We start from the raw sequence: 26,356 nt of genomic DNA, 5'->3' as shown, positions 1-26,356 counted from the left end.
GATGGGTTAGTGGAAACAGCAGAACCATTACCAGCATCTGCTTTTCCAGATAATAGGAGCGGTGCTTATGATCCAATCTTTGGAAATGCTGTTGAGGATGGAAGACTGTAAAATTTCTAATCTAAAGATAGTGCGCAAACCACTTTTAATCTGACCAGGCAGCTTGGTCACCTGGATTGATTTCCTGTACGGTTTAAATTAGGCAGCCATGGGACTAATTCAAAAGGCAGCTTCTCACATCTTTTCAGCGTTAGAGAAAGCAGGACATGTAATGTATGTAATAACTCGATAGACTGAATACTGTAAACTAACACAGGTACAAACCTGGCTTTATTAGTGCCAAAAGTGATTACATTATATGATGGCTGGCCTTTTATACTTGCGCCGCACATAATGACCTCCGACAGAGGCGCCACCTGGTGGCTAGTAACACCAAGCATACATACATGACGATATCCCCATTTAGATATTAATAACAGTCTTTTTACAAATTGAGACGGTTCGGGGCTTTCCGCTCCCGAGTAATCATCTCATTTCAACTCCAGCCTTCGGCGAGCTTTCTGAATCTGTTATAACTGGGGGCTGGGTAGCCGATCTGATGGGAGTGACAATGACGATGTCAGGGATTGAACGTTCAGAATCATTGATTACAGCGGAGTCTTCTGATGACTGAGTGTAGGTTGGTTGGTCACTGATTGTGTCTTCCTCAGACTGTTCCGATTGATCCGAGTGCCTCTGCTTTATCTGAAAAACATGTTTCCTGCATGTTTGCCAATGTTCAAGCTTGGCAATTAAGACTCCCTTCCCCTCCTTGGCCGTAACAGTACCGGCGATCCACTTGGGATCTTAATTTAGTACATACACAGGATCGTTAAGAAAATGTCGCGTGACACAGCAGCGTGATCACGATACCACTGCTGACTTTTACGTATGTATTCAACATGATCGTTCAGTCAGGATGACCAGAGAGAGCTTGGTCTTGAGACCTCTCTTCATCAATAGTTCAGCAGGGTGGACCTCGGTAAGCGTGTGGGACCTTGTCCTGTAACTAAGCATTAGTTATGAAAAGCGAGTCTGTAGCAAACCTTGAGTTACATGTTTCATACTCTGCTTGATGGTTTGGACAGCACGATCTGAATCACCATTAAATGCGGGTTTGGATGGTGCTCACCTCACATGTTTGATACCATTGAGTTTCATGAACTCTTGAAATTCCAGATTAGAGAAGCAAGGTCTGCTCTCAGTTACAACGATATCGGGCAGACCATGGAAAACATGACACGAAGGTTCTCAATGGTAGCTGTGAATGTACTGGATGACATGATCCACTTGGAATATGCATCCACCACAACTAAAAGTATGTTTCCCAGGAAGGGACGTGAAAGTCGGTGTGGATCATGGACCATGGTTTAGATGGCCACGACCACAGACTCAGCGATGATTCTGCTGGTGCTTTAATTAGCTGCATGCAGGTGCTTCACTGATGCACACATGATTCAAGATCAGATTCAATTCCAGGCCACCATACACGAGATCTGGCAATAGCTTTCATCATGACAATACCGGGATGAGTGCTATGTAGATCATGTACAAATTTCTCTCTCCCTTTCTTCGGCATAACAACACGGTTACCACACAGTAAACAATCTGACTGAATGGATAGTTCGTCTTTGCGACGGTTGTAAGGATTCGTCACATGACCCATTTGCTTGGGGATGGCAGACCAATCACCACTAATGACACGGTGTTTCAAAACCCGTACTATTGGGTCCGGGCTGATCCAGTTCTTAACTTGTTGAGCCGTGATAGGGGTGCCTTCACTTTCAAAAGCGTCCATAACTAACAGGAAGTTTTGACGTCTCCACCTCCAGTGTGGGCAACGGCAGACGGGTCACTGCATTGGCGCAATTCTCTGTGCCAGGTCTATAGAGAATGATATAATCATAGGCAGATAATGTCAGCGCCCACCTCTGGATGCGGGATGATGCATTGGTATTTATATCTTTGTTTTCCGAAAAACATGAAACGAGTTGATTGTGATCTGTTTCCAGTTCAAACCGACGACCAAACAGATACTGATGCATCTTTTTAACCCTATACACACAGGCTAATGCTTCTTTTTCTACCATGCTAAAGGCTCTTTCGGTCTTTTAGAAACTTTTAGAAACATACGCATCAGGTTGTAGTTTGCCCGACTCTTTGGCTTGTTGCAGCACGCAACCAACTTCATATGACGATGCATCACAGGCCAATACTTGATGTTTACACGGATCATAATGTGTCAGCAGCTTGTTAGAGCAAAGCAGATTGGAACTTTCTCAAAAGCTGTATATTGAAATGCAGCCCAAACCGAGTTGTCGCTTTTTCTTAGCAGCATGTGCAGAGGCTCTAATAAAGTGCTCAATCCAGGTAGAAAATTACTGAAGTAGTTTATTAGACCAAGGAACGAACGCAGCTCCGTCAAATTCTGAGGCTTGGGTGCATTTTTGACGGAATTCGTTTTCGTGTCCATAAGCCTGATACCGTCAGGAGCAATTTTACTCCCCAGAAATTCGACTTCCGGTGCCATGAAGATGCACTTCGAACGTTTCAGTCTGAGTCCGACTTTGTCCAGACAATGTAGAACGTCTTCCAGGTTGTTCAGATTTTCGGCGGTGTCACGATCTGTGACCACAATGTCATCTTGGAATAAGACGGTTCTAGGGACGGACTTCAGTAGACTCTCCATGTTCCTCTGAAATATGGCTGCAGCTGAGCGAATTATGAAAGGCCACCAGTTGTAGTTAAACAATTCTTTATGAGTGTTGATTCACATAAGTTTCTTCGACGGCTCGACCAGCTCCTGTCTCATGTAGGCTGACGTCAAATCCAGTTTAGTGAACGACCTTCGCCCGGCTAGTGTAGCATCAGTTCATCAACCTTCGGTAATGGATATTGATCCTGTTTCAAAATTCGGTTGGTCATAACCTTGTACTCTCCACAAATCCTGACAGTGCTATCACTGTTCAACACAGGAACAGTGGGGCTGGCCCATTCATTCAATTCGACTGGTGATATGACCCCTTCAAGCTGGAGTCTGTCCAATTCGATTTCGACCTTCTCCCTCATCATGTACGGAACTGCCCGAGCTTTATGATGGACGATACAATCTTGTTTACAGTACTTGCCAAGTTCCGATTTTTCGATGATGTGTGCTTAAAGTTTTTGTCCATCGTCATGCATGCCTGGGCAAACGTGATGGCCTTGCTCAAATCCAACGTCTCTGCTGCCAGTAGCTTACGCAGATTCACCTCATAGGTTGATGCCGATTACGAGGAAATACCGCAGCATGTCTCCCACCCCATTTTCGAACTTACACAGTGCAACTAGACACCTTAGGTCGGCAACAAATTCCGACACATCCTGGCCCTCAGAACAAACATAGTTGTAGAATCGATAACGAGAGATGATGATGCCTTCTTCTGTTCTGAGATGGTTACGTACGAGAGCACAGCATTCCTCATAGTCCTGGTCCATTGGATTGCAGGCGAGAGAAAATTGTATATGAGTCCATAGATTTTCAGACTGCAAACCGGGAGGATGACTGCCCTGCGCCTAACTGCGTCAGTGGGTTCCTCCATTTTGTTGGCGAAGAAGTACTGGTCCAGGCGAGCCACTAAATCTGCCCAGTTCTCTCCCTCCACGGATCTCTCCAGAATTCCAATTGAGCTCATCTTTGCATGTGAAGGTTCTTAATTACCTCGTTGCCAATTTTAATGTATGTAATAACTCAATAGACTGAATACTGTAAACTAACACAGGTACAAACCTGACTCTGCTTTATTAGGGCCCAAAGTGATTACATTACATGAGAGCTTGCCTTTTATACCTGGGCCGCGCACACGTGAATACAGCCCAATGACCTCCGGTAGTGGCGCCACCTGGGGGCTAGTAACTCCAAGCATACTTACATGACATGACACACTCATATTCAGGTCAGAATGTGTTTCACGATGAAGTGGATATTGACGCTTATCCCAATTAATGTGAGCTCATGCGTGCAGAAAGGAAAATATACTGATCAAGTTTTGGCTAAATCGAATACGGGTTTAGGTTGTCCGATGCGACACCGAGCTGAGTACATCTGAGATTCTTTAACTTTACTCAGCTGGGTGAATTTCACTTTTCTCCTGTGAAGTTCTGGGATTTGGACTCTGTGGAACAACAGCGTGATATCACAGGTTTTAATTTAAAATATTTCTGCTTTTTTCCATGTGAGAAGCTGATCCTTGACTGAAAGGCGGCGGGGCTCGTCCTGGATTTGAACTCGGGACATCTCGCATTTCTACTGCAAGAATCCCAAAGCGAGAATCATAGTAATAGACTAACAATCCACCGACCTCGGGCGCGCAGCTATTAGAATCTGAGAGTAGATACCTTATCCATTTGGCTATGCACAGCTACCGTCCACACATCATTTGTTGTTGTTTTTATTGGGAGCAAATTCGGGGCAACCGCTGTATCAAGAAGTGGATTTAGGAAGATATGAGCATTTTCCGAGTAAATGAACAGATGTGCCGTGGTCTGGGTGCGCACCATCGCAGGGAAACTCAATGTAACTTGGAAAACAACAGCTTAACAATTCATCACAGCTGAAGTCCCACAGCTTTATAAATATACCGGATGATCCGGGATCATGAGAAAACCCGTTTTAGACGGATAGATTATGAACCGGAACTGACAACCATCCCCTTTACACAGATGCAGAATGAACCTTGACTGACAGGACATTCCTTTTAAAAGAATAAAGTGAGATTTCCATCATCCCAAAAGGTAACTGTGTAGCGCATGAGATGGCGTGGGGCTCAGGACCACCAGAAAGCCCAGGTGATAGACAGGCAGCAAGGGGGAGGGCAATAAAACCAAACCATAAAAAATCCAATTAGAAAATATATATATCTATTTAACATTTTTTTTAAATTACATTTTATTAAAAAAATAAATTTGAATCGTGTTAAATAAGTAAATAATTAATTAATAATCTATTTATTTTTTGCTTGAACGAAGGCTGTGTGTCTGGATGGATAGCATTGGAAATCAGGGGATGCAGGCAGTAAATCCCCACTGAATTAGGATTTTAGAATCCCACTATAGTAAAACCCTGGCAATAGTTAAAATGGTCAGCGGCAAACCGAACTGCCCTTGCAGCAGGAGGATAGCGATATCACGTACACTGTTCCAAGAAGTCGCATGGGACAGGATGTCCAGCTTTGAGAATTTAAACCGCAGTCGTCTGAGACTGCGAGTTTTGGGCTTCTCTGTAACTGTCATAGGCATTGTGGTTGAGACGGACAAGCCACACAATTCGAGTGAACATGTATTAATACACTGTCAACCCGATGTTTTACAAGTAACAGTAATTGTCATGAAACCTTGCGATCAGGCCGAGACAGGTGTGTCTATGTCCAAAATAGGTCAATGCAGCTGTATAATTGAAGCAATAATGTTATGTTTGGGGAGAGTTAGTTGTGGAAACGCCTGAGTAAGGACCCAGCAAGGTCGCACTCCCCTGCAGGTCTAGGAATACACGATTCTTTGGCTTTTAACAGACTTCGAGTCGTGTATCCATTTGTTACACTACATCAGTTGGCGTTGTCGACAGGATAACTCCTGGGAGACCAACAGACGACCATTGACAGATCATACCAAAGTTAGTATTTTAACTACCACTCTAAAAATCTGATGTAATCTGTGACGGGACATGTCGGTCAACTAGGGAATCCCAACATAGAGAAGTCTGTGAAAGAATAAAGACTCGTGGTAAAAGTAAGTTTTTGTTTGTGATGTGTATGTGGTGGTACCTGGTTGAAATGCGAAACTAAGAATACTATAACGTTTGCTTAAAGGAATTTGTAGAGAATTGTTGTTGCAATATTTGCTGGCAAGATTGTATGAGGATAAGAGGTGCATAGATACTGAAGGGGACATATATATTGGATATATATGCGTACAGTGGACAGTATTAGAGATAGTGGTCCAACTGTGGTCCATGAAGGGCTGCCTGACACGGACACTGATAATACTGTGTAAGAAGTAGGTAGATAATTGTTAACTGTCCTTCAGTTCGGTCATTGGGAATCACCGAGAGTGGTAAAATAGAGTGGGGGCCCGAAGGGTCGCTCACCATGTTTTATGCTGATGACCGCCAGGGACTTATAGATAAAATGAGAAAGGATGGACAGGATCCGTTGCAGGAGCCACCAGTTCAGAAAGAATGGTGGCAGAAAGAAAAACGGAAAAAGGCAACAAAAGCTCGTATAATTATAGCACGGTAATTACTTAAAAAACAAAGAACTGGCTAAAATAAGAATAGAAGAACTTAAGAAATTAAGAGAGGAAATTAAGAAATTAAAGGAAATGTTAGAGGAACGTAGAAGATTTGGAGGGGGATACATGGAAGAAAACACAGATGTGCCCCGCCATATAGAGAAGTCAGGGCGACATCAAGTAATGAGCAGGAACAGGCACCTCTGGCTCCTAACAGGATCTCGCTAAATCACCAGGGAAATATAAAGGCAACATATACAGCCATCACCTCATTAGAGAAACAGGGAATTATCAAGGACATACCTCCTTTAAAGGAAATATAGATTTCTGGGGCCAGTTAAAGGAGATCTGAGAAATACATGACATGCATGATCAAGATGTACATCGAATCGTACACCAAATAGATGGAATATCTTGACAGATGCTTAAAAGAATAGAGGGTGGATTCCCTGGTATAAGGCTCTGCCTGACATAAGACAACCGGCGTTGGAAGGTTTTATCCTGGCAGTTCAGACAGCTTTGGGAAACCCTGTGCCAAATTGGGGACCCATAATGTTAGTTAAACAAAAGAAAACTGAGGACAGTAGTGAATATGGAGAAGACTGCGGACGGCATATCTGGAATACTCAGGATAGCCAGCGCCAAATGGCGGCACGGCATTGAGGAAAGTGTTTAAAGGCGGGTTGTCCACAGAGCACCAGCAAATCCTAAAAATGGGGGTGACAGCCATCGACACATACGACAGCGTGATCATCTGGTAATGTCAAGTGGACAGTGATTGTAATGCAAAACAGACAGAAATGGAATTGGCCACTGCTGCAACCCCTGGGGTCCAGACTAAACGAGGGCCTCCAGTCTGTTATGGCTGCGGGTAAGTGGAACACATAAAAAAGAAATGTAGACAGAACCAACCCACCCGACCGCCAGTCCAATGTAGTAATAGCCAACGGATTTTGGTCCATACCCCAGGCAAAAGAACACCAGGATAAATTTGCCTTTCTGGTAGGCCAGTATACCTGGATACAGGTCCCACAAGGGTTCCACAATATCCCGGCGATATTTCAACAGAATATGAGTCGAATCATAGAGAAGTTGGTCTGACACCGTAGAGAAGCACAATACTGCAGTATGTAGACGATCTGCTGATTGCCTCAGAAGAAGATGGGGGGGCACACAGAATCCTGGAAGTCTTACAAGAAGCAGGATTTAAGGTCCACCCCAAGAAGGCACAGATTAGATAAACCACAGTGCAGTACCTGGGACACGAGATATCCCAAGGAACTCAGACAATGTCCAATGACAGGAAAGAAGTGGTTAGAATTATGCCCCGACCAAAGAGAGTCCAGGGAGTACGCAACGAACTGGGTCTCCTAAATTACTGCAGGAACATTACACCTAAATTTGCAGCAATCGCAGAAGCCGTACAGAGACTGGTAAAAGGGGGCAAATCGTCTCTCGAGAACATAGAATGGGGTCCCGTGCAGGAGGCGGCACATGGACATCTGAAGAAAGGATTGGGACTTCCGAATATAGACATCCCTTTATACATATACTGTGAGAAACAAGAAGGCTTTTAAGGAGCTGTGGTAACACAACTGAATGGGAACAAAATGAGACCCGTAGCTTTCTATTCAACCCAACAATCAGCAGTATCCGCGGGCCTGTCGATATTGTGCCACATGGGCAGTCTAGGTCAGTGAACCTGTCGTCATGGTAGGTGAGATTGTCCTACACACAAAACAAACTCTGGTGGAAATGTTGAACACTGGAAAGCTCCAGGCCATCTCCATCATCCGCTGAGCAAAGTGGGAAAACGCCTTTTTACCACATGATGAATCAGTAAAGATAGTCAGATACATCGGGGCGAACCCGGCGGAAGGAATCATGTCCAGGAGAGAACCCCACGAGTGCAGTGCACTAGAATGGGAGGATTCCACAGGAAACTTGAGCGACGTCGCCCTCGAGAATCTGGACGTTACGTTACATGTGGACGGATCTTGACGGTACGTAGATGGCCACCCCTGTACGGGATGGACAGTAGTAGACCAACATCTACAGGCAGTGATGCAAGGAGCATTGGACGGAAACCTCTCAGCTAAGCTGGCAGAATTGACCACGCTGACCGAGGCACTATTGTTAGCAGAAGGAAAAACTATAAACATATATACAGATAGTAGATATGCCTTTGGGGTGGTACATGACAATATGATCGCCTGAGAGAGACGAGGATTCATCACCTCAGGCGGCGAGGCTAACAAACATGATGACCAAATAAATTGTCAGTTAGATACTGCAAGCAAAAACATCAAAGCGGCAGTGATTCAGGTGGAAGACCACCAACAATTGGTAGACGAGATTTAGCGAGGAAATGAAGCCACAAATAACGCCGACCGTGAGGTGGCCACATTTGCAGAAGCAGAAATAGAATCAGTCTGCAGTGTTACCACAGAGGAAGATATAAACATAGTAAAATTACACGCAGCCATGAGCAATAGGGAAAAGGCAGAATGGAAAAGGAAGGGAGAACTGCTCGGCCCGGACTCCATCGGAGAAAGGATGGAAAGGTATTAGCCCCTCCTGCATAAAGAAGATGCTCATAGAATTACACCATGTCATTAATCACACCTGGCGTGACGCTATGATAACAAGTAGCTCTCGAAATTAGTGGTGGCCAGGAATCGGACACGACATTGCGAATTATTGTCAGCAATGCAATACATGCGCCCACCATAACCCCGGAAACGACATAAAAATAAACACGGCCCATCAGCCACGCCCACGGGGATCACGGAAGAATATATAAATTAATTTAACAGCGCCACTGCCAAACTCTCGGGAAAATACTGTCCATTGATAAAAGATTTGTTCACAAGGTGGGTGGAAGCATTTGCTACCCGAAACTCTACAGCGACAATTGTAGCAAGAATAATCGCAGAAGAGGTAATTCCCCGCTGGGGAACACCCACTCAAATCGACTCTGATCAAGGAAACCATTTCATGGGCCAAGTAGTGAAGTTATTCTGCATCACATTAGGCATCAAACATAAATTTCACATCTCTTACCATCTCCAGTGTTCTGGGTGGTGGAATGGATGAACCGCACGATAAAGACAGATCTGGTCAAAGCCATCCAGGAGACGAGACACGCCTGGCCTGAATTGTTACCTACCATATTAATGAGGCTGAGAGCAACTCAGAACAGTACAATGGGTCTAACCCCATACGAACTCATATCAGGTAGGGCCATGAGGCTAACTGAGGGAGTAATTACAGAGGGAGTGGACCTGAGTCGATAAAGGAACTGCATTCTAAGATTTGTACTGGGACTGAGTAAACAGTTAAAAGGCATGAGACATAAAATGAGGTAATGGCAGATTGGTAGGGACCAGGTTGGGGATTTAGAATCACCGGCAGATGTGTCATAGATAGGAGAAAAGGTAATGGTAACAGGTTTACCGGGCCAAACAGGATTTGCCGCGCGGTGCTCCGGCTAGTATGGGGTACTCATAAGTGGTGACACATGTGCATGTGTAGATATTAAGGGCGTCAGGCGATGGAAACATTGGTCCCAGTTGAAAAGATATACTGACATGTAATGGACAACCCAAGGGATTCCACCCATTTTCTTATTGACAGGATGACCTGCAGGATCGTGGATCTGATAATACTTTGGACCCACAGAACAGAACACCTTCTGAGAAATCGGCATCCAGAGGATCAGGGAGACTCGAATTATCAACAGGTCCTCATGGGAGATGGAATCTATCTGACTGGCATATTCCGGCGAGAGGGCGCAGATACACCCCTCGGAATAGGCCAAATATTTTGCGGGTGTAATCGAACCAACCCACAATATCGGGTGTCGCAATAGGGTACAATAGGACCTTTTGCATTGAATGTGGTATCAATAGAATATGGACCAAATTCCGGACCTATCCGAGATGCGTACAGATTAAATTCAAGTGTCTACCAAGGATGACACAGATATTCGATGCCTGCAGAAACATATGGCCACGTGCTAAATATATGTGGTGCATTTCAAAGCAGGGTAGCGACAGCGGTATCAATATAGATGTCACATCAGAAATCGTGAGAGATTGTGCCCCCAGCGATAGTATTAAAGCCAAGGAAGTGGCATCCAAATTGGCCAGAAATAGCAGCGAACCCGGGGACTGGGAGAAATTCACAACTCGGCAGAGGAGGACAAACGATTTGATTAGGGAACGGAAAAAGAGGACGAGAGGAAGTTTGCAGGGAACATTAAAACAGACTGCAAAAGCTTCGATAGATATATAAAGAGAAAAAGGTTAGTAAAGACAAACGTAGATCCCCTGCAGTCAGAATCAGGGGAAGCCATAACGGGGAACAAAGAAGTGGCAGACCAATTGAATAGGTACTTTAGTTGGGTATTCAATAAGGAGGACACAGACAACCTTCCGGATATAAAAGGGGTCATAGGGTCCAGTAAGAAGTAGGAGCTGAGGTAAATCCTTATTAGCCGGGAAATTGTGTTGGGGAAATTGATGGGATTGAAGGCCGATAATTGCCAGGGCCTGATGGTCTGCATCTCAGAGTACTTAAGGAAGTGGCCTTGGAAATAGCGGATGCATTGACAGTCATTTTCCAACATTCCATTGACTCTGGATCAGTTCCTATGGAGTGGAGGGTAGCCAATGTAACCCCACTTTTTAAAAAAGGAGGGAGAGAGAAAACAGGGAATTATAGACCGGTCAGCCTGACCTCAGTAGTCGGTAAAATGATGGAATCAATTATTAAGGATGTCATAGCAGCGCATTTGGAAAGAGATGGCATGATAGGTCCAAGTCAGCATGGATTTGTGAAAGCGAAATCATGCTTGACAAATCTTCTAGAATTTTTTGAGGATTTTTCCAGTAGAGTGGACACGGGAGAACCAGCTGATGTGGTGTATTTGGACTTTCAGAAGGCTTTCGACAAGGTCCCACACAAGAGATTAATGTGCAAAGTTAAAGCACATGGGATTGGGGTAGTGTGCTGACGTGGATTGAGAACTGGTTGGCAGACAGGAAGCAAAGAGTAGGAGTAAATGAGTACTTTTCAGAATGGCAGGCAGTGTCTAGTGGCATACCGCAAGATTCTCTGCTGGGGCCCCAGCTGTTTACATTGTACATTAATGATTTAGACGAGGGGATTAAATGTAGTATCTCCAAATTTGCGGATGACACTAAGTTGGCTGGCAGTGTGAGCTGCGAGGAGGATGCTGTGAGGCTGCAGAGTGACTTGCATAGGTTAGGTGATTGGGCAAATGCATGGCAGATGAAGTATAATGTGGATAAATGTGAGCTTATCCACTTTGGTGGTAAAAGCAGACAGACAGACTATTATCTGAATGGTGAAAGATTAGGAAAAGGGGAGGTGCAACGAGACCTGGGTGTCATGGTACATCAGTCATTGAAGTCTGGCATGCAGGTACAGCGGGAGTTTAAGAAAGCAAATGGCATGTTGGCCTTCATAGCGAGGAGATTTGAGTCCAGAGGTAGGGAGGTATTACTACACTTGTACAGCGCCTTGGTGTGGCCACACCTGGAGTATTGTGTACAGTTTTTGTCTCCTAACTTGAGGAAGGACATTCTTGCTATTGAGGGAGTGCAGCGAACGTTCACCAGACTGATTCCCGGGATGGCAAAGACTGACATATGAAGAAAGACTGGATCAACTTGGCTTGTATTCACTGGAGTTCAGAAGAATGAGAGGGGATCTCATAGAATCGTTTAAAATTCTGACGGGTTTAGACAGCTTAGATGCAGGAAGAATGTTCCCAATGTTGGGGAAGTCCAGAACCAGGGGTCACTGTCTAAGGATAAGTGGTAATCCATTTAGGTCCGAGATGAGGAGAAACGTCTTCAGCCAGAGAGTGGTGAACCTGTGGAATTCTCTACCATAGTAAGCTGTTGAGGCCAATTCACTAAATATATTCAAAAATGAGTTAGATGTAGTCCTTACTGCTAGTGGCATCAAGCGGTGTGGTGAGAAAGCAGGAATAGGGTAAGGAAGCTGCATGTTCAGCCATGACCTCATTGAATGGCGGTGTAGGCTCGAAGGGCCAAATGGCCTACTCCTGCACCTATTTTCTCTGTTTCTATGTTTCTATCCCATCTATCCATACCGATGGACCTTCCAGCGGGGTGGTTTTGTGAGCGGAGAGGATCCAGTTGTATGATAATGTACACCACGAGATACTTCCGGTAATAGTCCACTTAACTGACCTGAACGTACCAGAGTAATGCGATCCCAGGGTAAGGGCCCTATATACCAGAATGTTGGATATACTGCTCTGGGAAGCTAGGGACACCGCAGGGGCCTCCCAATACTGAGGACACACGGGGTTCCGCCGCCACAAGCGAGGATTAGTCAATTACATACTGATTGGCACAAATACTGACACATCCCTCGTAAATGCGCGGGACATCCAATCCTTGAAACCAACTCAGAGAATCTTAAGGAGCCCATTCGGATTTTCCCCCAGAGGTACACGGTGACGCCAGGACAGGAGTAGACTTGGGACAGCAGACCTCCAAGGTTTTATTACAGGGACTTACGATACTAGAGGGTCATGCTGCCATGGTTAACCATTTAATTGAACGAGAATACAAGGACGCGAGCGATGGGATGAAACAAGACATTTGTTACGCATATGGGTGATAAATGATAGGACAAGTCCGACATACCTGGACCAGATGCAGGCAGGCAGGGTGCCCGACTGTACCAACAGCACCCAACCAATATAGGATTGACCAGGAAAAGGGACTACTTGTGGTACTACCCAATGGATCATTATGCGATCAAAAGACATGGAACCATCAGCGGGGTCTCATTGATTGGGTGCCGCGGGGAATGGAGCCTGTCTGGTGGGACAATGTATTAAAGATGCGGGTTCAATCAGGCTATCGGATGTCTGCTGGAAATATGTCCAGCGGAATATGAACCAACCCATCTTACCGGGGAAAATTTCACAGTAACAACCCAATGGATGTACGATTACGGCAGAAATATCACTGACCCCAACTTCTGCTTTACACCCAGCCTACCCGTGACAATCGGGCATGCATGGAAGACGTACATTCACGCACGAAAAACGGTCGCGTAGAGCCTAACAGACGAGATAAGAGCGGACCTGGGGCTATACGACGAACCCCTTGCAGCGCCCATCACACATCTTCCAGAGGATCTAAAGAACCTGAGGAATCCTTTACAGAGAACATTAAACAGTATCGCCTCCTCAAACAAGAATTACAAGAGCTAGACAAAGGGATTGAAACTGAAATCCATAAGATCCCGTGGTACGAACAAGACTGGAATTGGGGCTTAAATGTAAACATCCATCCTTGGATTCGATTATCTCACTTATATTGGTGGCATTACAGGTGGGTTTGGCATAATGCTGGTTGGTGATGGTATGCACCGCTTGTTCGAAGCAAAGAAATAAAAGAAAGGTAAAGCTATTGTTAAAGAACAGGCAAAGCTACTTAAAGTTGTTATTTAGGCCTTAAAATGCAGTGGACATCCCCACTACACAAGGGGGCGGGACATGCAAGGTTGGAAAGATAGTTGGTAGTAGTTGTCTCCTTCGGCAGATTAGCCAAACGCCAAAATGGGAGATTAAAGTAGGATTTTAGAATTCCACTGTAGTAAGACCCTGGCAATTGAAAATTAGGTCAGCAGCAAAACCAACTGCCCCAGCAATAGCAGGTATAGGCTGTAATGACGAACATCACATAAACAGTTCCAAGAAATCGCATGGGACAGGATGTTCAGCTGAGTTGTGCGCTTCTCTGTAACTCTCATAGTCCTTGTGGTTGAGATGTACAAACCACACAATTCAAGTGAACTTGTCAACACGATGTTTTTAGATGCAATAAATGGCATGAACCTTGCGGTTGAGCCGAGCAGGTGTGTCTCTGACCAAAATAGTTCAATGTAGGTGTATAATTGAAGCAACAATTTTATGTTCGAAGAGAGCGAGTGTGGATTGGCCTGAGAAAGGACATAGCTATGTCGCTCTCCCCTGCAGGTATAGGGAATAAACGATTCTTTGACTTTCAACAGACTTCGATGTATATTCATTTGTTACACGACATCAGCGCTATCCCACCTCCTTTTCCTTTCGACCTGTCCTTCTGAAATATCAAGTAACCCTAAATATTCAGTTTCCAGCCTTGGTCACCTTGGAACCATATCTCTGTAATGTCTATCAGGTCGCACCCATTTATTTTAATTTGTGCCACCACACGCCTCACAGTAATACTCTGATAAACACCACTCCCCTCACTGAAAACAATGATATAACCTCTCCCTTCACTGTGACCAATGATATACCCAAACCTCCCACTGAAACACACTATTATACGCCCAAACCATTCACTGCAACAGTCTGATAAACACCACACCCCTCACTGTAACATCCTGGTATACACCCACACTACTCACTGCAACACTCTTCTAAACACTACATCCCTCACTGTAACATACAAATAGAGCTATGCCCCTCACTGTAACACTCTGATATACCCCACACCTCTCACTGTAACATACTGATATACCTAAACCACTCACTGCAACATTCTGATATAGCCACAACCCTCACTGTAAAACAGAGAAATACCATACCCCTCACTGTAACACATTGATATACACCAACACCCCTCACTGTAAAACTCTGATAAATACCACACCCCTTATTATAACACTGATATACCACACAACCCTCTCTGTAACACACTGATATATCCCACACCGCTCAAAGAATCTGGTAAAAGGCCCCGGTTGACAGCCGCAATCATTGTGCGTTGCGCCAGAGCCCCTATTTCGTGTGGTGGATCAGGTCAACCATCTTAGTGCGGGACCCCAGAGCCGCCATCTTAGTGGGAGGAGCAAGAGCCACCATCTTTGTGTGGGGGCGCCAGAGCCGCCGTCTTAATATGGGTCCGCAGAACCGCCATCTTAATGTAGGGCGTCAGAGCCGCCACCTTAGTGTGGGTACCAAGATCAGCCATTTTCGGGCATGTAGCCAGATTAGCAATCTTAGTGCAAGACCCCAGAGCCGCCATCTTAGTGAAGGTAAGGTCTCCAGTGGGACCAGCTTAGCATAGAAGACCCGTGGCCATCATGTGTGGTGAGCCAGAGCCGCCTTCTTAATATGGAAAGCATGAGCCGCCATCATTTTTCGGGGCGTCAGGAGCCTCATTCTTGTGCGGGAACCAGAGTCACCATCTATGTGCATGGACCAAGACTGCGATCTTATTTCAGGGACCAAGACCATAGCAGAGACGAAGAGCCACGATAATAGTGTGGGACCGCAGAGCCGCCGTCTTAATGCAGGGCCTCAGTTTCGCCATTTTAGTGCTGGACCCATGAGCCGCAATTGTAATGCAGGACCCCAAAGCCACAATCATAGTGCAGGACACCAGAGCTGCCATCTTAGTGCAGGGGAGATAGTCTCGCTTACAATACCAAGCCGCTGGGAGTCGGAGGCTGCAAATTCTGCGCTTCTGCTCATCGTTTAAATTTTTTCACAATCAGAGTAAAGGGATATTTCCCCACATTCTTCAACTGCTCTCTGAACTTATTCTGTGTCACGGCATAAATACCGGTGTTTGTGCAGGAACTCAGCTGCTGCAGCCCGAATCCCAATTCCTGTACATAACCAGGTAGAAATACAGACTGATACCCCATCCACCACATTCGGATCGATGTACAATACACCATAAACACGGCCCATAACAGGATGAAATTCCCCGAGATAACAAACAGTACAATGATGGATTTCCTGCGGCTCTCCATCTCTGGGTCTCTGGAACTCTCCCCACTGCTGGGACCCCGGAGTCTCCTGCGGGCTCTGTTGGCCACTAAAATATGTCTGACAGTGAAAGCATTGAGCAGAACAATCACAACAAATGGGAGACATGGAGCGAGGATATAATGAAGAAAGTCGATTGTTGTCCAGACTGGTGAGTCCTTAACTGCCCATGTTACATCACAAAACCAGGGGCTGTTCATGAGCAAATACCGATTTGTCAACATAAAATAGCAGAAAATGTTTTTTAATCCGCTCAGCACACTCACTGTTCCCAGAACCAGAGCCGCCTTTTTCTCTGTGCAATATTTCGTTTTCAGTTTGTGGCAACAAATTACCACAAATCGATCAAAGGTGAAACTTACAGTGAACCAGACAGAACAGTCTGTGGCTGCAAACATCAGGACGGCATGTATATTACACAAAGGGAAGTCATACAACAAACGAAACTGATACCAATAAATAATAGGCATGTGCCTCAATACCAGGTCGAGGATAACAAGCAGTAGATCCGCTGCTGCCATGGCCACCAGGTAGCGAGTAACACATTTGGAGAGACCGCATTTTCCCGAGACAGGATCACAATCGTCACTATGTTCGCTGTGAGGAAGGGAAATAAACAGATAAATTATACATCAGGCTGGGAGCAAGAGTAGCAGTTTGATGGAATTTGCGGTGAAATCTGCAAGTCAATAAATGATATAATCTAATTCGATTACCCGTGGAGCTGAATGCAGGGTTTAGTGCCCGTATAATTGGGAATAAATAGCGAATCCATAAATGAAATGGTGATAAATACAACAGAAAGTAACAGATGGTTGATCAATGAGAGATTAAATGATAGATCTCGCTTTAACCCAGCAGATCAAAGAACCACCCGAGGTACCAGTGACAAAAAGGACCAGAACCTCTCAGGAAGCCGTCGTGTCCCGGGATCAGTCAGCATTCAGAGCTATGCAATTTGCTTCTGTGTTAGGGGGGATGTTAGCCCGCTTGGATTGGTGCTCCGGGTTAGAATAGCCGTTATATTTAGAACTGAAGATGAATGCAACAGCAAAATACATAAACTGCAACCTTGCCATGCGATGATTACAGGCAATTGTATTGAAAATATACGGATGTAATATGCAACTGCTAAGGTAACAAATACAAGTTAACTGCATTTATAAGTCTAACTCGTCTGTAAGATGTGTGTTAAAGTCTGAGTTTTCTGCCATCTTTATTGAAATACACATATTGCAGTTCATTGAAAGGAAGTTATTACAAATAAAATTGCAAGGAATAGACACTTAATTAAAATAACTTGTCATGATTGGCCAGGTGATGTCCCACTAAATGCATTTATTAGCATCGAAACCAGGCGAATTATCCCACAGGCAAAGAGCTACCGAATGTAAATTGTATGAAAACAAATGGAAGGGAAATATCCTCGTACTTTTTTCACCTGTTGGTTTCCATTTGTGCAGAAAAGATTAGACGAGGAAATATGAAAGGATTTTCTTATTCTCACTAATTGAGTAACAATCAGCTGGGATTTTTTTAATCCTGAAATACAGCAGGAGGCAATAGAGAATCACTCTGAACTATGCCAGGCGGGCATGGGATCCAAGTGTAAATTGAAAACAATGATGGGAAATAAATGTCTTGAAATCTGACAGAATGAACATTTGGTGAGAATAAAATGATCCTTGTAATCCTGTTTCAACAATCAGAATCAATGTGACTAATGCAGAACTAGTGATGGTGATAAAGGAGACACTGAGTGGAACTGAATGATGAGCGGGTATTTCAGACATTTGAAGATGTATTATAAACTGCTAGGATTTGATCCTGTGACTCTGTGCAAGTAACCATGCCGAGCATTAGGCGAAAACAACTGCAACATAGTGCGGGTGCTGGTAATTTGAAATGAAAACAGAACATTTTGGAAATACTCAGCATGTCAGGCAGAAACGTGGGAGAGAGAAACCGTTAACATTTCAGGTCGATGCCCTTTCGCCATCAGGTGAAAAATATCCTAAAGCAATCCAAAATTCTCTTGATCTGTTACAAATAATCCGTGGAGATAGCAGACTGAAATTCGATTGTGCAATAAGAAATGTATGTTTGTTGAAAATTATGCATTAATTCTTTAAGCGCTAGCCATTGCTTGTCCACAGTCATACCTTTTTATGTAGTTTCAAGTCTACCTTAGCCAAGTCTCCCCTCATATGTACATAGTTTCCTTTATTTCGATTTAAGATCCTAATTTCGGACTTAATAAAATCACTTTCAAACTTAATATAAAATTCAATTATATTATGATCACTCTTCTCAAAAGACCACTTTTTTTTACATGGTTATTAATTAAACTTTTCTCGTTGCACAATACTAAGGATAGACCGAGTAATTACAGGTCAGTCAGCTTAACCTCAGTGGTGGAAAATTTATTGAAAAACATCCTAAAGGAGGGGATACACCTTTATTTATAAAGACAAGGATTAATCAAGGACAGTCAGCACGGATTTGTTAAAGGAAGATCGTGCCTGATTAAACTGATTGAATTTTTCAATGAGTTAACCAGGAGGGTCGATGAGGGCGAAGCGTATAATATAGCGTATATGGATTCTAGCAAAGCTTTTGATAAGGTCCCATATGGAAGACTTGCCACAAAACTAAAAGCCATGGAATCCAGGGCAAAGTGGCAAGTTGGATCCAAAATTGGCTCAGAGGCAGGAAGCAAAGAGTAATGGTTGACGGGTGTTTGTGTGACTGGAAGGATGTTTCCGGTGGGTTTCCCCATGGCTCAGAACTCGGTCCCTTGCTTTTTGCGATCTACATCAAATATCTAGACTTGAATATAGGGGGTATGATTCAGAAGTTTGCAGATGGCACTAAAATCGGCTGTGTGGTTGATAATGAAGAAGAAAGCTGCGGAATGCAGGAAGATATCAAACATCTGGTCAGGTGGGCAGAACAGTGGCAAATGGAATTTGATCAAGAGAAATGTAAGGTAATGCATTTTGGGAGGCCTAACAAGGAAAGGGAATACACATTAAAAGGCAGGATAATGAGAAATATAGAGGAACAAAGGGACCTGGAGTGCACGTCCACTGATCCCTGAAAGTAGCAGGCCAGGTAGGTAAGGTGGTTATAAGGCATATAGAATGCTTGCCTTTATTAGCCGAGGCATAGAATAGAAGAGCAGGGGAATTATGCTTGAACTGCACAAAACATTCGTTCGGCCACAACTAGAGTACTGCGTGCAGTTCTGGTCACCAATTACAGGAAGGACGTGATTGTACTGGCGAGGGTTAGAGGAGATTTACGAGGATGTTGTCGGGAGTGGAGAATCTAAGCTATGAGGAGAGATTGGATAGGATAGATTTGTTTTCATTTGAACAGAAGAGGCTGAGTGGTGACCGCATTGAGGTCTGTACAATTATGAGGGGCCCGCCAACACTCTAGTGAAGAAATTCCACTCAAATCCTCTCTAAACTTTCTACCAATGACTTTAAATTTTTGCCACCTGGTTGTTGACACCCTCTGCTAAGGGAGGGCGGGGGTACCTGGAACTCACTGTCTGAAAGAGTGCTCGAGACTGAAACACTCACCATATTTAAAAAGTACTTGGATGTGCTTTTGAATGTGCGCCCGAAGTGTTGTAATCTACAGGGTTGGACCTAGAATTGGAAAGTGCGATTAAGCTCGATAGCCTCTTTTTGGCCAGCATGGACATGATGGTGCGAAATGGCCTCCTTTCATGCTCTATGATTATATCTGAAATAGGTTGTTCTCTAGGTCGTTCCACAAAATACTGATCCAGAACGTCATGATCTATAAAATTATGAGGGGGAGGATTCAGAAAAGAGTAAATTTAAAACTAGCAAGAGAAATGTCAAGGCTCTGGAGTACAGCAGAGTTTGGGGTAAATTTAAGCAGAATAGTTCAGGAAGGGACAAAGACAGTAATAAAGGTAATAGGGCATATCTGTCTAAGATGACAGCAGGGAAATATAGAAAAAAGACAAAACCTAAAGGCATGAAATCTGAATGTGCGAAGCATTTCAAACAAAATAGATGAATTAAAAGCGGATATTTAAATTACTGAAAATGTGGTTTGCCTAGTCTATATGTAGATTAAAGTTCCCCATGATTACTGTATTGCCATTGTTATATGCACCTCTAATTCTCTGATTTATACTCAGCCTTCCATTAACACTACTGTTTGGGGGCCGATAAAAATACTCCCACCAATGTTTTCTGCCCCAGCTGTTTCTTACCTCCACTAAAACTTATTTTACTTTTTGATTTTCCGAGCTCAGAAAGAATCTATCTCTCTACTGTCTTTATCCCATCCTTTATTATCAGGGCCACCTCTCCTCCTTTTCCATTTTGCCTATCTCTTCTAAAAGTTAAGTATCCTGCTATATATAGTTCCCAACCTTGGCCATTTTGCAACCACGTCTCTATAATGGCTATTAGATCAAACCTATTAATTTATATATCCGCTATTAATTCACCTTTTTGTTGCGAATGCTTCGCGCATTAAGATATAGTGCCTTTAGGTTTTGTCTTTTTTCTATATTTCCCTGCAGTCATCTGAGTCAGACAGAATATGGCCTAATACCTTTGGTACTCTTTTTGTCCCTTGCTGAACTACTCTGCTTAATTTTACCCTAAGCTCTACTCTGCTCCAGAGCCTTGCTGCTTTTAAATTTACTCTTTTCTGAGTCCTCCGCCTTATTTAGTTTAAAGCCCTGCCATCTGCCTTAGTTATTTGATTCGCCAGGGTACTGGCTCCAGCCCGGTTCAATTGGAGCCCGTCTCCTTCTCCGGTACTGGTGCCAGGGCCACATGTAGCAAAACCCCTGTCTCCCACACTTCTCTTTGAGTCACGCATTTAACTTTCTAATCTGCTTATCGCGATACCAATTGGCGCTTGGCTCAGGTAACAATCGTAGATTATTAACTTTGAGGCTCTATTCTTTAAGTTGGACCCCAGCTCCTCAAACTCTTTCAGCAGAACCTCCTTCCAAGTTCTACCTGTCGTTGTTTTCTACATGAACCACGATAACTGGATACGCCCCAACCCATTCCATGTTCTTCTCCACTCACGACGCGTCGTCTTTAACCCTGGCAAAGAACATGACCTTCAAAACAGCAAATCACAGCTGCAAAGAAGAGTACTGATTATACTGTCCTCTATTGCAATTACATTCCCTTTCACTCCACCCATTTGAATGGCGTCCTGCATCATGGTGCCATGGTCAACATGCTCACCCATCGTGCAGGCTTTTCCTTCATCCACACAGGCAGCAAAGGCCGGGTACCTGTTGAATAAGGGCAAAGGCTAAGGCTCCTCTAACTCTGCACATGTGGTCCCCTTACCTGCCTGATTTGTTGCCACAACCTCCTGCCTGTGACCAGTAACCGTACCTGCACCACTACCGAACCTAAGGGATGTGCCGGCCTCCTGCAACAAAGTATCCAGGTAACTCACCTGCTTCCTGATGCTCCGCAATGTCTCCACCTCAGACTACAGCACAGCAACTCTGGGCTAAAGTTCCTCAAGTTGCAGGCGCAGAATGCAAACATGGCTTTCCGGGATCACAATACTTGCTGGAAACTACCAGATGCTGCAGTTTCGGCACACCACCTGCATTGCCATCCCTACATGGCCTTGTTCTATTTAATTAAATGCAATTAAATTGGTATTTAACTAACTTCATTTGCAGTTTAGTTCACTGACTTCTAATTACTCTGTATAAGGTAACGGGTAATGAAATTAAATATCTGCCTGTAACACAAAGCACAACAAACACTGTGCGCAAAAGGTTACACCTCGTTCTTGTCTCCAACTCCCCACTCTTTTCAAATTCCCAAGTAAACAACTCTATAATTCCACTCTGTGCAGATCAGCCTTGTAAAATCAGCCTTACTCGTATCGCCCATATCCTGACGAAAAACACATATAAATAATAAAATGGGAATAAAAGCAATGATTTTGTAATTCATTGGTTCAAACCAGGCAAGGCCTGTAATCAGAGTGGGGCGACATGCTCTGCTAAAGAAATTGTTAACACAACTTGACACACCAATTCTTTGATTGATACTGCTCATACTTTCCCGATTTTTCTTTACCTTCAAGATGTGTTTGTAAAATACCACACAATTCCAAAATTGAAGTAAATGTGGTTAAATGGGCAGTGGCGACTTGGCTCAGAAATTGGCTAAGAGACTGAAAGCAGAGAGCAGTGGTAAACGGTTCTTTTTCAGACAAGAGGAACGTTTACATTGGTGCACCACAGGAGTCGCTGTTCGGACCAATGCCCTTTTGGTATATATTAAAACTATGGAATTGAATGTAAAGGCATAATTTCAAAGTTCTTGATGGCACGAAACTCGGAAATGTTACTAAATAGTGAGAAGTATACAGTATAATTCATAAAAGTGTGATGTAATACATCTTGGTAGAATTATGGGCAGAGGCAATATGAATTAAAGGGTATCAATTCATAGCGGGTGCACGATCAGAGAGACCTGGGGTGTACTTATACCAATCTTTCAACTTGGCAGAACAAGTTGCGACGGTTATTAATAAAGCATAAAGCATTAGTAAAGCCGTTGGCTTTCCAAACAGAGACATAGGCCCTGAATTCGTGGCACCTGCGGGCTCCCGTGGGGACCAGGCAATTCCAGGTTTAGGTATGCGATCAGTCAATAATTCTTTGACAGATCGCACACATCTGGAAGTAAAGCATTTCCGCGAGTGGCAATTTGGGGTTTTGTCCAACTGCTGCACAGCAAATGCCCGTGAAATTCTTACGACTGATAAAAGCAGGCAAAAAGCAGGCTTTTATTAGCATAAGGCAATTTAAATGCAGAAAAATACATTTTTAAATAATCCAAACATTTAAAATCTGCTTGCATAAGGTAAGTTTATTTATATGCTCTTTAACAGATGTACATTTATTTTCAATTGAAAGAAAACTTAATTAAATCATTAAATAAATTCAATTTTGATGAATTTTACATACGTGATTTCTAGAAAACGAATATTTGAAGTGTGTTTTGGGGATATTCCCTTTCATACTTAGGGTGACATACGGAACTTACCACAAATATGACAGGGACTACCCTACTTTGATTGGTTCTAGCAGGACATATATGAAGCACATACCTTCCTGGAATATGTCGGCCTCTACCTAGGCTTTCGTTAGAACCCCAGGACCGAAGGTTTCCGAACCACCCAGACCACCAGGAAAGTTACTGGAATTTTGTTAGGTCAGAGGTCACCGCAATTTTGGGACCATAGAGTAACAAAACCCAGGAAGAAATGCTAACGTTTTCTAAATCATTGGTTAAGGTCCAGTGGGAATACTGTGTCCAATTCTGAGCACCACACTATTGCAAGGTAGTCAACAATTAGAGAGGATGCAGAGGAGATTTATTAGAATGGTACCAGTGATCTGAGACTACAGTTCCTTGGAGAGACTGGAGAAGCTGTGTTTGTACTCCTTAGAGCAGCGGATGTTAAGGGGAGATTTACCAGAATGGTATCAGGGATCGGAGCTACAGTTACGTGGAGAGACTGTAGAAGCTGTGTTTGAACTCCTTAGAGCAGCGAATGTTAAGGGGAAATTTACCAGAATGGTACCAGGGATGAGGGACTTCAGTGACATGGAGAGAGTGGAGAAGCTGGGGTTGTTCTCCTTAGAGCAGAGAATGTTAAGGGGACATTGACCAGAATGGTACCAGGGATGAGCGACTTCAGTTAAGTGGAGAGAGTGGAGGAGCTGGGTTTGTGCAATTCGGAGAAGTGACAGTTAAGGGGAGATTTAATATAGATGTTTAACCTCAGATAGTTACAATCTATAGATGAAGGGACTGAGTTTGCTGATAATACTAAGCAAGTGGGAAGGTAAGCAGTGAAGAGGGCACAACGAGCCTGCAAAGGGTTATTGACTGATCAAGTGAGTTTACAGCTGGAGTACAATGTTCGGAAATATAATTCACTTTGATAGGAAGAATAAACAAACAGAATATTTTAAAATGATAACAAACGATTAAGTGCTGGTGTTCAGAAAGATTTAGCGATACTTGTACAGGAAACACAGAGGGGATGAAATTGGTGAATTTAGGATGTCAATTTTTATTATTGGAGAAACCTTAGAACCCGGATAGATGGATTTTCAAATTGTGGCATATAGGGAGTTTTCACCACAGGAGTGAGGGTGGGGATCGGTGAATGAAGCACTAATGGCCTCAGCTTGGCATTTCCAGTGTGCATCCATGTGACTCCAGCTCCAGGCTTGCGCACGTCCTGAAGTGCACGCACTGCGACAAACAGTCAAGAGAGGCTTCCAGACCTGGAGCTCGCATGGCAGCACCAGCTTCAGGTAGGTGGGCATCTTTTTCCTAAAATCTATTCAAACGCCTTCGGGAAGGAGAAACCTGGATTTCAGGGCCGCTCTCCTTTTTTTTCCCCTTTGCTGTTCTTTGCATCTTTCTCATTCGCCATTTTTGTATACCTTTTCCTGCAGTTTTATGCTGCTCTCTATCTCTTTAGTCATACAAGGCTGTTTTATTTTTGACATGTGAAGCTCTTGACCCTTAGGTATATAAACTGGTTCTATATCACTTTAATACAGTTTGAAAACCTCCCAGATCTCATAGCTGGATCTTGAGAATTACCGCGGAAACCAATAGCAAAAAGAAAAGAGTATATTACAAGAAGAGTAATACAGTTACAGTTTGTAGAGTTAATAGCTGGGTATAGATACTTCCGTGGAACACCTAAGCAGAATGTAAGGTAGAGTAAATGACAAGAACATTAATAGAGAAAAACATGATTTACAGAGTTAATAGCTGGATACAGACACTTACCAGGGATACTAAGAGCAGCAAGGAGAGGATAGTAAATGTATTGAATAATGAAAAGTGCAAAACGTATTCGCTCTTCTAATGATAGTATATTGAAAAATACAGAAAATAAGTCAATATCTCACATGAAACTTCTATCCATTGTTGCAACATTCCATTCCACTGTTTTCAGATCCGAATCCATTGTTGTAGCATTCCTATCCATTTTTCTCCAATTCCGATCAATTGTTGTAGCCTTCCAGTCCACTCTTCTCAGATTCCGACTGACTCTCTGTGAGCAGCGCACTGATCCCTGTTAACGCCCGAGGTGATGCTCTCACTGACACTATGGGATATCACATTGAAATGAATCTCTTATTAATAGAAGAGGGAAACCCTGCACAGATACAATTAGGGTCCATGGAGACTGACATTAATTACAGTCACTGAACAAACAGGTTCAGTTAACCCGTGGAGACTGATATTAAATACTGTCCCTGGAGAAACAGCTTCAGTTAACCCCTTTCAATCCATGACTTGTTGTACCACAGTAAAGTAGAACATTTACCCGGTCTGTATGGGATGAATGAAGGTTGTTGAATGAAGAAATATTGGAAATAGCTTAGGCTCAGGCCAGAATCTTTCAATCTTCCTTGGATATGGGAGTGAAGCCAGAAGTCTGGAGGGTTGCAAATGTTACAGCCTGTTTTAAAACGGAGAGAATTATAAACTCTATAATTACAGGCCAGTCAGCCTAAAGTCGGTGGTGGGGAAAAATCAACAGGCCATAGTCCCGAGACAAAATTACGTGTCACTTGGAAAAACATGAATTAATAAATTACAACCAGAAGAGCTATTTTAAAGTCAAAGTGTGTCTGGCAAACTTGATTGTGTTATTTGATGAAGTAACGGAGAGGGTTGACGAGCTTAGTGCGGTTGATGTTGTGTATCTGGACTTTCAAAAGGCGTCTGATAAAGTACGGCTTAACACATTTGATAGGAGAACAGATGAATGGGGCAGTGACTGTGTGAATGCAACATTGGCTAAATGACTGACATCAGAGAGCAGTGGTGAATAGTTGTTTTTCACGTAGAAGGGAGGCATACCGTGGTGTCACCCACCCCAGTGTTCAATATTGGGTCCAGTAGCCATTTTAATCTCGATTAATGGACTGGACATAAGTCTAAAAACGTACTTTCAAAGTTTGCAGATGAAACAAAACCCAGAAATATAGTGATCAGCGAGGAGAGTAGCAGAATTCAGGAGCAAATATACCGTCTGGTAAAGTGTTTAGAAATGTGGCAAATAAAATTTAACAAGTGTGAAGCGATACATTTTGGGAGAATAAATGAGGAGAGTCAATATAAACGGAAT

At 43.6% G+C, this 26,356-nt stretch overlaps 1 pseudogene; it reads right to left on the bottom strand.

The window, feature by feature from the left end:
• Positions 1-15,837: 15,837 nt before the first annotated feature.
• On the bottom strand, positions 15,838-25,186 carry LOC139273995 (probable G-protein coupled receptor 139; annotated as a pseudogene).
• Positions 25,187-26,356: the final 1,170 nt, after the last annotated feature.

This window comes from Pristiophorus japonicus, chromosome 9, assembly GCF_044704955.1.
Source record: "Pristiophorus japonicus isolate sPriJap1 chromosome 9, sPriJap1.hap1, whole genome shotgun sequence".
Classification (NCBI taxonomy): Eukaryota; Metazoa; Chordata; class Chondrichthyes; family Pristiophoridae; genus Pristiophorus; species Pristiophorus japonicus.
This window is presented reverse-complemented; position numbering and strand designations above follow the sequence as displayed.